General features: G+C 42.1%; 1 long non-coding RNA gene across 1 annotated transcript in view; it reads right to left on the bottom strand.

Moving 5' to 3' along the window:
• LOC138844987 (uncharacterized) overlaps positions 1-14,747 on the bottom strand; it is a 31,966-nt gene that overhangs the window by 13,562 nt on the left and 3,657 nt on the right. The window lies entirely within an intron of this gene.

Below are 14,747 nucleotides of genomic sequence, written 5' to 3'. Positions count from 1 at the left end.
CGCCGCTAGGCGGAGGATTAGCCTAGTGAGCCGCGGCGCCGGCCCTTTTATTTATTTTTAAAGATTTATTTATTTATTTGAAAGTCAGAGTTTCACAGAGAGGGAAGGAGAGGCAGAAAGAGAGAGGTCTCCCATCTGCTGGTATACTCCCCAGATGGCCACAACAGCTGGAGCTGTGGTGATCTAAAGCCAGGAGCCAGGAGCTTCCTCCAGGTCTTCCCATGTGGGTACAGGGGCCCAAGGACTTGGGCCATCTTCTACTGCTTTTCCAGGGCATAGCAGAGAGCTGGATCAGAAGTGGAGCAGCAGAGACTTGAATGAGCACCCATATGGGATGCCAGCACTGCAGACAGTGGCCTTAACCGCTACGCCACAGTGCCGGCCTCAATAAAGCTTTCTTTTCTAAAGGATTGGTTCATGTAATTATGGAGGTTGAGACATCTTATGATTTATTTTTAATCTGCAAACTGGACACCCAGGAAGGCAGAGGTATAGTTTGAAGTTCTGAGAGATGATAGCCCATGGCGTGTGTGTTCCAGTCCTCGGGTAAAGGCCTGAGAAACAGCAACACAAAGGGTTATTCTACATCAGCCAATCAGACAGAGAATGAGCAAATCCTCCATTCCTTCACCTTTTTTATTTTATTCAGACCTTCAACATACAGGGTGATACTCACTTTGGGGAGAATCAATTGCTTTACTCTGTCTACCGATTGCCAGGTTAATCTCTTCCAGAAACTCCCTCACTGGCACTCTCAAAAATAATGTATAGCCAGCTATAAGGGCATACTGTAACCGAGTCAAGCTGACATACAAAATTAACTACCATGGCAGTTGAGCTCATTTTGCTTCCCTTAGAATTAGAACTTTGGTTGTCCTCAAAAGGAAGCATATATTCCATATATCTATTTGTCTAAGGCAGTCTTTTTAAATCAGATTTTATGAAGACAACAAAAGACTTTAATGTTAACTTAAGCAGACAGAGTTTTGAGGTTAAATCTCAATTTTGCTTCACTAAGGAGTTGGTGGAAAGCCTTAACCCAGTAGAGCTAAAATAAAGCCCTTTCGTAGAGTTCAGTCCAAGTCATTTTCCTCTCTTGGTCAAGGTTCTGCTGATGCTCTTCTAACATCCCCCACCCTGACCGGTCCACACCTGTATTTGTGGGGAATGCCCCCGGTTTCTGTAACTGCTGACAGACACTTATTTTAAAAACCTTTTTGGAAGGAAAAGAGCTTCTAACTAGAAGTGTAGGCAAAAAAAAATATGTTTTTTGCATTGGATGTAAGCATGGTCATTATGACACCTTGGCCCATCATTAGCTGTCCCCTCCAGCCTTTTCGCTTTCACTGTCCTGTCGACTCTACCGCAGCACACTGGACTGACAAGTTGAGGTTTGTTTTTACATGCATTAGTCAGGTATGAGGAATCACCTGAGTTGGAGGAAGACCTCAGGTTAATCATGAAGAAAACTGAGAGAGAAAAATGTGAGTTATCTAGAAAGAAGTTTTGAATTAGACTACGTTATATTATTGGGATATGTCCTTTAAGTCTGAATTAAAGGAAGGGACTCTGTTTTGTGTCAAATCGTGCTTTTTTTTCTCTTCAAGGTCAGGACATTAATTATATGATTGTAAATGGATTTTAAAAATACTGTGCAAGGCTGGCGCCGCGGCTCAATAGGCTAATCCTCCGCCTGCGGTACTGGCACACTGGGTTCTAGTCCCGGTCGGGGCGCCGGATTCTGTCCCGGTTGACCCTCTTCCAGGCCAGCTCTCTGCTGTGGCCAGGGAGTGCAGTGGAGGATGGCCCAAGTGCTTGGGCCCTGCACCCCATGGGAGACCAGGAGAAGCACCTGGCTCCTGGCTTCAGATCAGCGCAGTGCGGCCATTGGGGGGTGAACCAACGGCAAAAGGAAGACCTTTCTCTCTGTCTCTCTCTCTCACTGTCCACTGTGCCTGTCCAAAAAAAAAAAAAAAAAAAAATGCTGTGCAAAAGAGGATATTTCTGAAAAAGTCCATGAAATACACATATATGCAAATTGACCAGTAATTTGTAAGTAACTATCGTCTGGGTCCAGCAAACAGAATCCAAAGGTACCAGAGGCTTCTGGTGAACATTGAAACACAGAAAGATCAAGTCAGAGACAGAAGTTCTGGTCCCAGTTTTAAATCTGATCTTTTGGGAAAGAGCTGCCTGTGGGTGGGGTGGCAGCCCTGTGAGCAGGGATTGGGCAGTGAGGCGTGGAGGCCTGCAGACATGCCCTGACAATTCTGGAAATAATTCTGGAGTTCACAGTGGAATAAAGTACTTAATGGGAAACACATTTGCCTCCCGTTGTTTCTCACGGCATGGGGACATCGGTTTAAGAATAATTAGAGATAGAATAATTATTATTTAATTTATAATGATGTTTTTCTCACAGGGATTTGAGTTGATGGATAACTTGTATGTTTAAAATCTCATCTCTCCTTCTTTCTGAAGTTATGACATTATGATTTGAAAATACATTGATTGAATCCGGGGCAGTCCTCCGACACAACCAGAGTCAAACGCTGAGTAGATGAGTTGACAAATGAGGACACTGTTACCAGTTTAATCCCCATATGGGCCAATTAGTTTCACATAGAGAAGAACTCTGTTCCAAAGCCACAGATTGCACCATTAACCCCAGTCAGCCGTCTCCAAATTGAGTATCATTGATCACGAGAGGCCCAGGTATGAGTGTCAATAGCTCTGCACAAACCCATCATCACCTCTGAGAGCACAGTCATCCTGCTACCTTAGTCACCCTCCTCTCAGACATGCCAGGGAATATTACAGTAGGATGGAGAAGGTGAACGCTTCTGTGTCTCCCGCTTCCTGCACCCCACCCTCTGAACTAAAAAAGGTGAAAAATTACAATTGCATAACCTCCATTTATGTATGAAAGCTGCATGGTTTAGAGGGAACTGATAATGGCATTTTTGATAAGCAAGGACTGGTAAGCAACAAATGTTGTCTGAATTCATTTTGTCAGTACTTAATGGTACCTTGGAAATTGTCACATTGAGCCAAACAAATGCTGAACATAGTCATGCGCCATGTAGCAATGTTTTGGCCAGTGGTGGACAGCAAATATGGCTGTGTTCTGATAAGATGACATCATCTGGCGACATCTTAGCTGGCTTTGTGGGCATAAGTACACTTTATGATGCTTATACAAGGATAAAATCATGGAACCGCATATCAATCAGAACATTTCCCCATTCTAGAGCAATGCACAGTTGTATATGTTTTCTAATTCTTGGAATCTTATTAATTCTGATTAGTTTACAGAGTAGCAAAAATTAATGCCAGAAGTAGAATCATATTAAATGTGAAATCTGTGAAAGGTGGCAACATAAAGCCCTGGAGTGGTGCAGAATGTAGATTTTTCTGAATCTTGTTTATTCTGTAAACAACTCAAATCTTACTTAACTTCTTGCTACAGAAAAATTTCATAGCTATCCTGAATTTAGGACTAAGCCTGAAAAATTATCTCCAAGGGTAATCTGGGGTAAAATGAGGTCAAATTAAAGTAATTTAAAAATAGGCATTCATAAAAAGTGTCATCTTTACCATCCCTTCTGCAAACCTATAATAGATGTTTTGATATGTGGATTCATTTAGCATACTTATCTTTTGGTAATAAAATGTAATTAAGTTAATGGTAAAACTGATTTTAGCAAAAAAAAAAAAAAAAGCTTGATACAGTTCTTCTTTGTAACAGAGCCAATCCTTGTTTCTTCATGAATCTTTTGAATTAAGCCCAAAATTTGGAGAATAAAGGAACAACGACAAAACTAATGACTGGGTTCCCAGGCAGATTCCACCCTGATTCACTACTCAGGCAGGAGTGGCTTTGCCTATGGGACTAGAGTTGATGGACATTTTCTAAATGTTGGAACTATTACATTTTCTTTATCTTATACTTGACATCATGTTTATTTTTCATATTCCTTGTTCCTCTTTGTAATTCTTCACCCAAACACTAAATTGTGCTCCTTTCCTTTCCAAAACTGCTACATGGTAAAGTACCATAACTGCCCTCTGCCCCATGAATATGGAACCCAGGTGTGGAACCCAGTGTTGTGGTGTAGCGGGTTAAACTGCCTCCTGCAGCACCGGCACCCCATATGGGCGCTGATTCGAGTCCTGGATGCTCCACTTCCAATCCATCTATCTGCTAACGGCCTAGGAAAAGCAGCAGAGGACAGTCTGAGTGCTTAAGCCTCTGTACCCACATGGGAGACTCGAAAGAAACTCCTGGCTCCTAGCTTTGGCTTGGCCTAGTGTTGGCTGTTGTGGTCATTTGGGGAACAAATGGAAGACCTCTCTATGTATGTCTGTCACTCTCTCTCTATGTAATTCTGCCTTTCAAATAAATTAAATTAAAAAAAAAAAGAAAAGATGGGCATTGGAAGCTAAATCAGCTCTAGATTAGTAAAAGCTGCTTTGGAGATATGTGCATAAGGCCTGTAGACAGGTGAGGTTGTTGATCCTTGCTGTAGAATCAGAAAATCACATCACTCCCACAGGGCTGTCTTCTTTGGGTATGGGAGAAGCATTTGGCCCAACTTATCCTCCACAAAGAGGGACTGCAGAATGGGCTAAGGACCCAGTTACTCCTCCATCAGGTAAATCTCTGGAAGAGGGAGTAGGGAGGGGAGAGGCCAGAAGTGGTGCTTTAATCCACATGGATGTAGGAAGGCAGGAATGGGGATGTGCTACTCCACTCCTGACCAACTTCTTGCTAAAGCATATCCTGGGAGGCAGTAGGTGACAGCTCAAGTACTTGGGTCCCTGCCATCCACATGGGAGACCTAGATGAAAACAAGAATTGAGTGGGGCTACCACAGAATAAAAATCAGACCCCTTTTTGTGTTTTACAGCAAGAAACTTGGAAGAGCAAAGTGATCTAGTGGGAAGAACAGCCCCGGTGGTGTGAGGCAGACCCTGGTGTAAGTCCCGGCTTCATCACTTTCTAGTCTGTGGAAAATTTCTTAACTTCTTTGAACCTCTTTCATCATCTGTAATCCGGGGGTGCTAATTTCTATTTTATGAAGTTGCAATGAGGATGAAATATCATATCACAGAATAGATTCAGTGGGCTTGAATTTAATTTCCCAACTCAAGAGTGCTGGAAATGTAGCTTTAGTTCTGGAACTCAACTTCATTTTTATTTTGAACCTCCAGTTCGCAGGGGGGTTGAAACATCCTTTCTGCTTGAGGCTGTGATGAAGTTTGGGAGAGAAATGGTTGGGTGAATGGCTTATAGGGTGGCAATTCGTCTGACTAGAGCGAGCTACTGGTCCTGGTTATTCTTGAACACTGGCATTCTCATTCCAATTTTAGTATATGTGCTGTAAGTAGCAAACACTGGCACATATGCTGTAAGTAAGCACAAACACTGGCACTCTGAGATGTCAGTCATCTCGGTGGCCCCCTGGTTTTTGGTTCTTGAAAGTCACACTGCTGAGCTGTCCCTCAGTCCCTTCATTTCCATTTGCTGCTCTGCAGGAATTGCAATGCTAAGCCTGCACCACGGTAGAGCACGGGAGTCTCATGCGTCTGCCTAAAGCCCTGAGTAAACTCAGAAATTCTGGTCACAAAGGAATCACTGGGTTGCTTCCCAGGGCACACTGGGCTCCGGGAGACTAGGTGGAGCCTACATGCTTTCATAAACTATGAGGACAAGTCTGTGTCTTGTCCTTCACTGCAGCCAGGCTCTCACAAGGAAAGGAAACACAACGTCCTTCTTTTGGAATTCTGGAGCCTGTCGTATTGTTGGCTCGTTTTTCTCACTCCTGCTGGCCACACAGGCAGGGCATGGAACTGAATCTTCCCCTGAAACCCTTCCTGTTTACTCCTGCAGTCTCTTCATCCCACTAGCCTGAGGATCCTTTCTGATGTTGCAGTGTACATTGTACACGAAACCTTGTTCTTACAAAACTACTTGCTCTCCCTAAGGTGCAGTTTGGAGCCCTAACTTAAATTTCTATTCCCCATTGTGGGCTGGGCTTTTGAAACCAAAAGGCTAGGAAAGGGCTCCTTTTTTCCACCTCTCTCCAGTCATCCCTTCCTGGAGGATCTTCTAGTTCATTGAATGGCTGAGAAGGGCTACGGTGACTACTTAAAAATACAGTGTATTTTTAATACAATGTATGATGCAGTTATGTTCTCATAAACTTGTTGTTAAGTTGAGAATACCCTAAGTTGAAAATGCATTTAATACATCCAACCTACCAAACATTATAGCTTAGTGACAGGGGACCCTGTAGAGCATCACTTGTTTCACCTGATGATCACGTGGCTGACTGGGAGCTGCATTCACTGCCGCTACTCAGCACTGTGGGACAGGATCGCACCGCATCTTGCTAGCCTGGGCAGAGATCCAAGTTCAAACTGCAAGCACGCCTTCTGCGGAATGCATGCTGCTTTTGTATCGTCCCAAGTTAATGGGAAGTTGAACCACTGAAGGTCACTGACCCTCTGTAGTGTCCTGCTTCATTTCTGGTACCAGTCCAGAGCTTGGCTCCTAGAAAGTTCTGATAAATATGAGTTCTTCCTGCCATCTCTCCACTATCCCCTCTTCCTCAATTTGCCTTTTTTTTTTTTTTTTTGGACTGGCAGAGTGGATAGTGAGAGAGAGAGAGAGACAGAGAGAAAGGTCTTCCTTTTTGCTGTTGGTTCACCCTCAAATGGCCGCCACGGCTGGCGCACCGCGCTGGTCCGAAGGCAGGAGCCAGGTGCTTCTCCTGGTCTCCCAAGGGGTGCAGGGCCCAAGCACTTGGGCCATCCTCCACTGCACTCCCTGGCCACAGCAGAGAGCTGGCCTGGAAGAAGGGCAACGGGGACAGAATCCGGCGCCCCGACCGAGACTAGAACCCGGTGTGCCGGCGCCGCTAGGTGGAGGATTAGCCTAGTGAGCCGCGGCTCCGGCCCATTTTCTCTTTAACTCAGTTCAATGAAGCTTCTAACTCCATTAAACCATGAAACCACTGCAGCCACGGGAACAAATTGTAAAATTCAGTAAGCATTTATCAGATTTTATCTTTTATTTGACTTCTGTGTACGATACACACTGCTCAGTATTGCCCCCCCCCCCCTTTGAGATTCTTCCCTAGCCTGGCTTTCATAACTCCTGTTCTCTGACTATTTTCACCACCTCTTTCTGCCCTCTGAAGTGAATGCTTCCTCAGGCTCACTCCTTTTTTTTTTTTTTTAAAGAAAGATGTATTTATTTATTTGAAAGGCAGGGTGATACATAGAGAGACAGATCTTCCATCTGCTGGTTCGCTCCCCAAATGTTTGCAACAGCCAGTGCTGGGCCAAGCTGAAGCCAGGACTGTAGAACTCATCTGGGTCTCCCAAGTGAGTGGCAGGAGCTAAAGCATTTGGGTCATCTAACGATGCCTTACCAAGTACATTAGCAGGAAGCTGGATGGAAACCAGAGTCACCCGGCCTCAAACGGGCACTGTGTTTGGGATCCCAGCATTACAAGCGATGGCCTAACCTGTTGAACCACTGGCTGACACCCCGACTCCTCCAACCCAGGCTCAATATCACATTGCAGCTCCAAGCCATGGACACCATGCTCCGAAGCAGACCTGTTCTTCAATCAAGTCTTGTTGTCAGGCCTCCAGATTTCCAGATCTCTGAATGCCTCTGACGCTAAATCAGTTAATGCTGGGGAGAGGGTTTAGTAAGTAAAGAGTGAGCATTCAATCATGTTAGCTACTGTGTGTAGTGCTGTAGGGAACTGGAAGTCTCACAGGTGTAGTTCCGTTTTAACAAGTTAGCTCAGCTTCTTCATTATAGCCAGAATGGCTGATTGTCTCTTATCCCTTCATAATCTTGCCTCTTGACAACTCCCTTTTCCAAAATAAGCAATAACCACCACAGAGCACACACACATACTCCATGCCTCCTCCCAGTGCTAGAAAGGGAGAATTCTGGGCTCTATATTTCATTCTTCACCCTTCACCAGCCTTCTGCCCACCATCTGACCATGGCATTGTGCCTCATAAATTGAGCTGGAGAGTCTCTGTTTCTCTCTCTGCTGCTGCTCTTGCACTCACATTGTCTTCTTTCCCCTCCCAATCATTCTTCAAGTCCAGCTCAAATGTCCTCATGCCACTAAAACCTTCCTTGAGCTTATCTTCTACTTTGGAGTCCCGATGTCACTCTCTTCCCTTTTTTGGTGTTCTTTTCCTTGCCTGGAATGTCCTCTCCTTCCCCCTCCCAGCCCCGCCCCTGCCCTGAAGGATCAACTTCTGACCTCTTTAACTCTCAGCTCAAATGTCATTAACTTCTCTTTAGGATGACCTGACTCATTTCCTCCCCTCCCACTGTTAATTGTTGCGTGTGGTGTGTTCTCATATCCCTTCATTCATGTTTCTATTGCAGCACTTATTTGCATTACAGTGCTTATTTATGTTGTTTTCTAATACACATGGGGCATCTTGCAAGTAGGCTCCATGTTGTACTCACACCTGTGTTTACACCTCTGTACTGCATGAACCTAAGATGAAGTTCACATTAAACTGTGTGCCCTGTGATCGATCAATCAGAAATTTAAAACATTTTGTCAGGGAAGACAATGGGTCTAGGTAAATATGCAGATAAGTTTTATGAAGCCCTGACTGGACATTTGAGAACAAATTGATTATGGCACTTCATCACTAAAGAGTTACACAAGTTGGAGACTTTGCTTTTTTCTTCACTCTTCACACACTCTCCCTAATGGATTACCTCAAAAGCTTCTGCCCATGAGTAAGAGTTCTGCACATCCTGTAACTGAATGACTTTCTCAGAAATTTGGAAGAAATGGCTTATAAGGAAATAATTTTCCAAAATATGAGCGATGGAAAGAGACTGAAAGTAGGGAAGTGTGACATGTGTTTAGTAACTGTGATTCTCTAAACCTCGTAGGTGCAGTTCATAATGTGAGCAATTTGAATGGAGCCAGAAAAAGTTAAGGAGTTTAAACTAGACATCAAAATCCAGTCTTTCAATGAAGTTTTAGTATCTTGATTCAGAACAAAGGAAGACAGTAATGGGAATCATGTGAGCCTTGAATTGTTTATACAAATAAATTCATCGGATTTGTGATTCAATGCCTCAACATATCCTTTGTTCAAGCAACCAGCTCTTGTACAAACTGTAATTCTATTCTTTAATTTTTGATTTTGTGGCATCTATATGATAGGATCCTCAGACATAAAATTTTATAGTGTTCAATGTTAAATTTTTAAGGAAAAAAAAATTGAGGTGATTAAACAAGGACAAGAGTTCCTAAAAATACATAATACCACTAACGTAGGTAATAGTGTATAAAAAGGCAATTTGTTGGCACATATTTCTCAAACAGAAATACAAACAAATGTAGGGAAAATATTATTTTAATTAATTTTGTGCCTTGAACACCTGTTAACCCAAATATATTTTATTTGGTAATGGTTGATAATTGTTTTATACATATGAACACTCACCTAAATAAGAAACAGAAAAATATTTATGCCACAGCAAGAATATGCTTTTCAATAGGAATTTAAAATTGAAGTTTCAGGGAGTGAGTATTTAGCTTAATTAAGATGCCTGTATCCCACATCTGAGTGCCTAGATTCCATTCCCAGATCTGATTCCTAAATACTCCAACTTCCCACCAGTCTAGACCCTGGGAGACAGCAATAATAACTAAAGTAACTGGGTTCCTGCCACCCAATGGGAGACCTGACTTGCTTTCTCTGCTTCTGGCTTTGGCCCCAACCCAAACTAGCCATTGTGGGGATTTAGGGAGTGAAACCAAAAGATGGGAATTCTGTTTCTTTCTGTCTCTTTGCTTCTCAAACAAATTTAAGAATAAGCTTAAAAGTGAAATTTTAACTGAAATCCCAAGATTAAAGACTATGAAATTTAGGGTAGGTCATTATTATGGAAGCACATTGTTTAAAAGCTAGTCTATAACTCTCATGTTCTAATCCACCTTAAGAATATAAAAGAGTGCAGAAAATTCTAGATAGATTTATGAAGGGATTGTAAGTGTGAGAATACTTTTAAAAGTTTGTGGAAAAATGAAATGAAAGGATAAGTATATCTTGGTGCAAATTTTTTCTAAATCCATGCATAATTTTTTCATAATATACATTTTTATAGGCTTGTTGAAGACTCCCTCCTGTGCATGGATTTCAATTTTTTTTTGCACCAAAACAAACATAATTTACTTTATTTACCATGAAGTACCCAAGTGAGGGAGGGCTGTGCTCCTTACCCTCAATGGGGAGGAAGTGGAGCATGCTCTTCAGCCAGGCAGCTTCCATGGACCTCCATGTGGAGAGTCTGGAATGTCCTGTGTTTGGGGGTGAGAGGTTCTGAGGACTGGGGTCTGACTTCCACTCAGAAAATAGGGAAATAAGCTACCCAACTATCTCGATGGCCAAACCAAGAGGGAGAGAACCATATGCCAAGCAAAGTGTATTTGAATGTTTCCCGTGGTCCAAAGTCTCAGGGGAGAAAAAGAACTGGCCTGGAGCCATCTTGAGTTCTGCAGAGGAGACCTGGTAGACGGTGAGAGGAGTCCAACAGAGAGACCCCCATAGGGCTGAGGAGACAGATGCTGAGGGGTAATCATGTGCAGCCTGAAGGAAAAGGTGCATTGCCCACGTCATAGGAACTGGAGTTACAGAAGCCCAGAGGTAACTCTCCAGACAGTCCCTGGACAGGCAGCCATAAGCACATGTCAGCAGTTTCATGCACATGCCTTGCATGTGTGTAGCACTTGGTTCACTGCTGTTGTTACTGTCTTGAAATTCTTAATTCTTCTCCAACGAGGGGCTTGGCATTTTCATTTTGCATCCAGCTCTGCAAATCACATAGCCAGTTCTGTGTGCTGAGAGAGTGCAAAGCTGATCGACAAAGGTACCAGCCGGGTAGGGGCTGTTTTGTGCTCAGCCCAGAGACTGATGGGAATGGAAGAGGAAGACAGGATGGAGAACTAGAGAAGCTGAGCCTGCCTGCTGTCCTCCTAAAGCTTTTAGCCTAAGAAGGCTTGAATCTTAAATCAAATTCAGAGTTTTGGTTAAAACCTAAATACTGAATTGAGATGCTGTTTGAAATATAAAGTTGCCATCATTCTGTCTAGTAACTAAAGATCAATAGAAAAATTCTAAAATTGAATCTCTTCCTCCTGAAAAAAAAATCAGTATTGCCTGATGAAATAGTATAGAATTAACAATAGAAAGAGTTCATAATAGATTAAGAAAAAAGGCAGGTATAGATTTCATGTTGTACAAAGTTCTTTCATTACTAGTAGAAACTGTTTTTAAATGGATGGTGAAACTTTCTGGGGTTTATTTTCGTTGCGGATTGTTTTTACATGAGACAACTGAGGAAGGAGTAGACGTAATTACCCATGTGAGGGTTGGAAATTTACTACTATTGTTTCACTGCTGGCTGTGGCATTGCAAAATTCAGTCTCCACAGAACAAATTCTGAAACAACTAGAAATGCATGCCACCTCAGAAAGTTAAAATTATATGCTAAAATGAGGCTCTGAGATTATTAGGTATGTATTATTTTTACCACATACCGTGATTCTACCATCCAGTTTATTATAATAATTATATATACTTGTTGCTTTGGAATTCAAACATGAATTCTGGCTTTTTAATTAACAGCAGTTATTTGAGATCAGTAACTTTTTTACAACCCACCTGTCCTGAAACATTAAGTATAACGTTGAGAGATGACTCAAGCTGCTAACACACGTAGTTGTCCAAGAGAGACAGTGAGAATGGGAATAAGAAAAATTTTCATTCATACTATAGTAATATTATATGAAAAAAAACCTGACAATGATAAAGAGGAGGAGCCAGCGCTATGGTGTAGCGGGTAAAGCTGCCGCCCGCAGTGCTGGCATCCCATATAGGCACTGGTTCGAGTTCCAGGTGCTCCACTTCCAATCCAGCTCCCTGCTAATGTGCCTGGGAAAGCAGTGGAGAATGGCCCAAGTGCCTGGGGCCCTGAACCCACATGGGAAACCCGGAGGAAGCTCCAGGCTCCTGGCTTCAGATCTGCCATTTGGGGAGTGAACTGTGGATGGAAGATCCCCCCCCCGCCCCCCGCCTTTCAAATAAATAAATCTTTAAAGAAAAAGAAAAAAGAGGAAAGTTTTCCCAGGGCTTTAAGTAACTCAGTTTCATGTGTCAATGCAGGCACACGGTCTATGCTTTAAAAAAAAATCTGTGAAGAACCAAAAAAGAATTAGTATTGATAATTATTGCAATGGACTCTTGGTCTATGTCTTATTTAGGCCTGCTAATACAGAAATACAGACTAGTGGCTTAACCAACAGAAATTTATTTCTCACAATTTTAGATGCTGGGAAGTCCAGGATCAAGTTGCCCGCTCAGTCAGTGTGTGGTGCAGGCTCAGGTCCGGGTTTGTGACAGCCCTCTTCATGTATTTTCCCACGGAAGAAAGTAAGGAGAAAGGAGGAAGCAAGCTCTTGTCTCTTTTTATACAGTCACTAATCCCATTCTTGCAGTTTCCACCCATGCAACCTATGGACTTCTTTAAGGTCACACCTAATAATAACTTGAGGTTAGGCATAAATTTTGGGGGGACACCTTCAGTCATCTAGGATATTCACTAATTACAGCTGTAGACTTACCATAGTTGTTTCAGAAGCCAAGTGTGGGAGAGACTGGCTAGCTGTTCAGTCTTTGGCTTCTTGACTTATACTCCATTGCATGGTCTGCCTAGCTGGGAGACGGCTTGGGAGAATTCTAACTGGTGGAATGTGAGTGGAAGTGATGTACATACACTCTTCCTTGAGCAATCCTTCATGCTTTTCCCCATCTGCCAACTTGATGTTGTGATTATCAGAGCTCTAACGTGGACGAAACTTGGGATCATGAATTAATGTTCAGTGGAGACTTGCCTGCCATTCAGTGCTTTACAAGAATGAGAGATACAGTTCCACTGTTATGTGCCAATCTAGGCTTTTCTTCTTGTTTGTTGTAGTAGCTAATGTTATATTAACATGAATATATTCACATTTACGGTTTAGGAATTTAGCTTGCTGATCACTCACACTGTATTTTAGGTACCAAGATTTTATAAAACTTAGTTTGTATAGTAAGTTGTTGAAGTAGTTGTAATTGTCCTTTCACAGATGAGGAAATCAAGGCTTAGAAAAATGAAGCGAGTTGCCTGAGAAGATACAGAGTATGTAGAGAGGATCTGAGCTCAGGTCTGCCAAGGCTCCGAAGTGTGTTATGTTCTCCCCAATAAACTGTTTTGCACTCTAGGAGGAGAGCACTGTAGAAACTGCACATAGTGCACAATTTGTACATCTGCTTGTTCATTCACTTTATTCAACACACATAGACTCTGTGCTTACTTGGTGCTACACGCTGTCCTAAGACAAAACACCCTTTCTATTGAGACAGAGAAGCAGCAACTTACATTTTGGGACCTGATGCTCTGGTCTGTGAGCTCCCCCACATTCAGATGTTGAAATTCTAACCTCCAAGGTAATTGGGGCTGGGGAGGGGGAGGAGGCCTTTGGGAGACATGCCTTGGAAGGAACCCTGAAGAATGGAATTAGTGCCTTTATAAAAGAGGCCCAGACACCAAATTTGCCAGTGCCTTGGTCTTGGATTCCAGCCCCAGCACAGGGATAAATAGGTATCTATTGTCCATAAGCAATCCAGGGTATGGTAGTTTGTTATAGCAGCCTGAATGGATTAAGACATTTATGTCTTAGAATTCTAAATGTGCCTTCTTGTTTAAGTTATTCACAAGAAATGGTAGAAGTACCAAGAAACAGCTTTCAGTATCTAATTTACTCATTGGTTGTATAAAGAAGAGTTGAACATGTTCCTTAAAGGTATAATAAAACCACTATAGAAACATGTTAATCTTAAGAACATCTGGCTTAATAAAGAATGAGGGCTTTCTCTTGGAATTCCCATGGAAGAACATACTGTTGCACCCCATGTTACTGGGATACGAGGACAAGAAAAACGAGGAGAAATCTAATATGCCCCCTCTATGCAGTACTATCGTAGCACAACTGGCAGATTCTGCCAAACTGTAATGGCAAAGTCTAAGAGAAAGTCTGATGCTATTTCAATAAACAATAGCTTAATTAATAATAATCTGTAATAAAATCTCATGTGCTTTTGTTACAGAAATTTATGAAACTACTATAGTACAAAAGCAAATATAGAGCTGAAGTTGACAGTTTTTCAGAGTATATGATCCATTCTGATTTATATAATACTTAATCTTAGGATCTCATCCAGCTGAGATTTAATACAATCTGATGAGACTAGGATAAATATTCATGAGATAAATTTAGTTCTCACAAATATGTCGAAAGTGAAAATCTTATTGAAAGGAGGTATCTAATAATCTGGAATATCACAATAACTCTCAGAGTTAAACATTTGAAAGAGCTTGACACTCTTCCTAGTGCTGCTGTTTTGAGGGACTGTTTTCTTAAAGTGGATTGGGCTACTACAGAACCAAATTGGATCCATTTTTGTATTTTACAGCAAAAAATCTGTAGCCAAATCATTTTGCCAGTAGCTAATGTTCAAGGTCTGATGAATGTTTATTTTCTACATGGTGAAAATGAGGAGAATTAGCCATCTATGTTTATTAATCAGCCTTTTCCATGCTGGAAAATACGGTAAAGCAGCAACAGAGACCTTTAGTC

This window comes from Oryctolagus cuniculus, chromosome 13 (genome assembly GCF_964237555.1).
Source record: "Oryctolagus cuniculus chromosome 13, mOryCun1.1, whole genome shotgun sequence".
Lineage (NCBI taxonomy): Eukaryota > Metazoa > Chordata > Mammalia > Lagomorpha > Leporidae > Oryctolagus > Oryctolagus cuniculus.
Note: the sequence above shows the minus strand (reverse complement) of the source record. Positions and strands in the feature narration are given on the sequence as shown.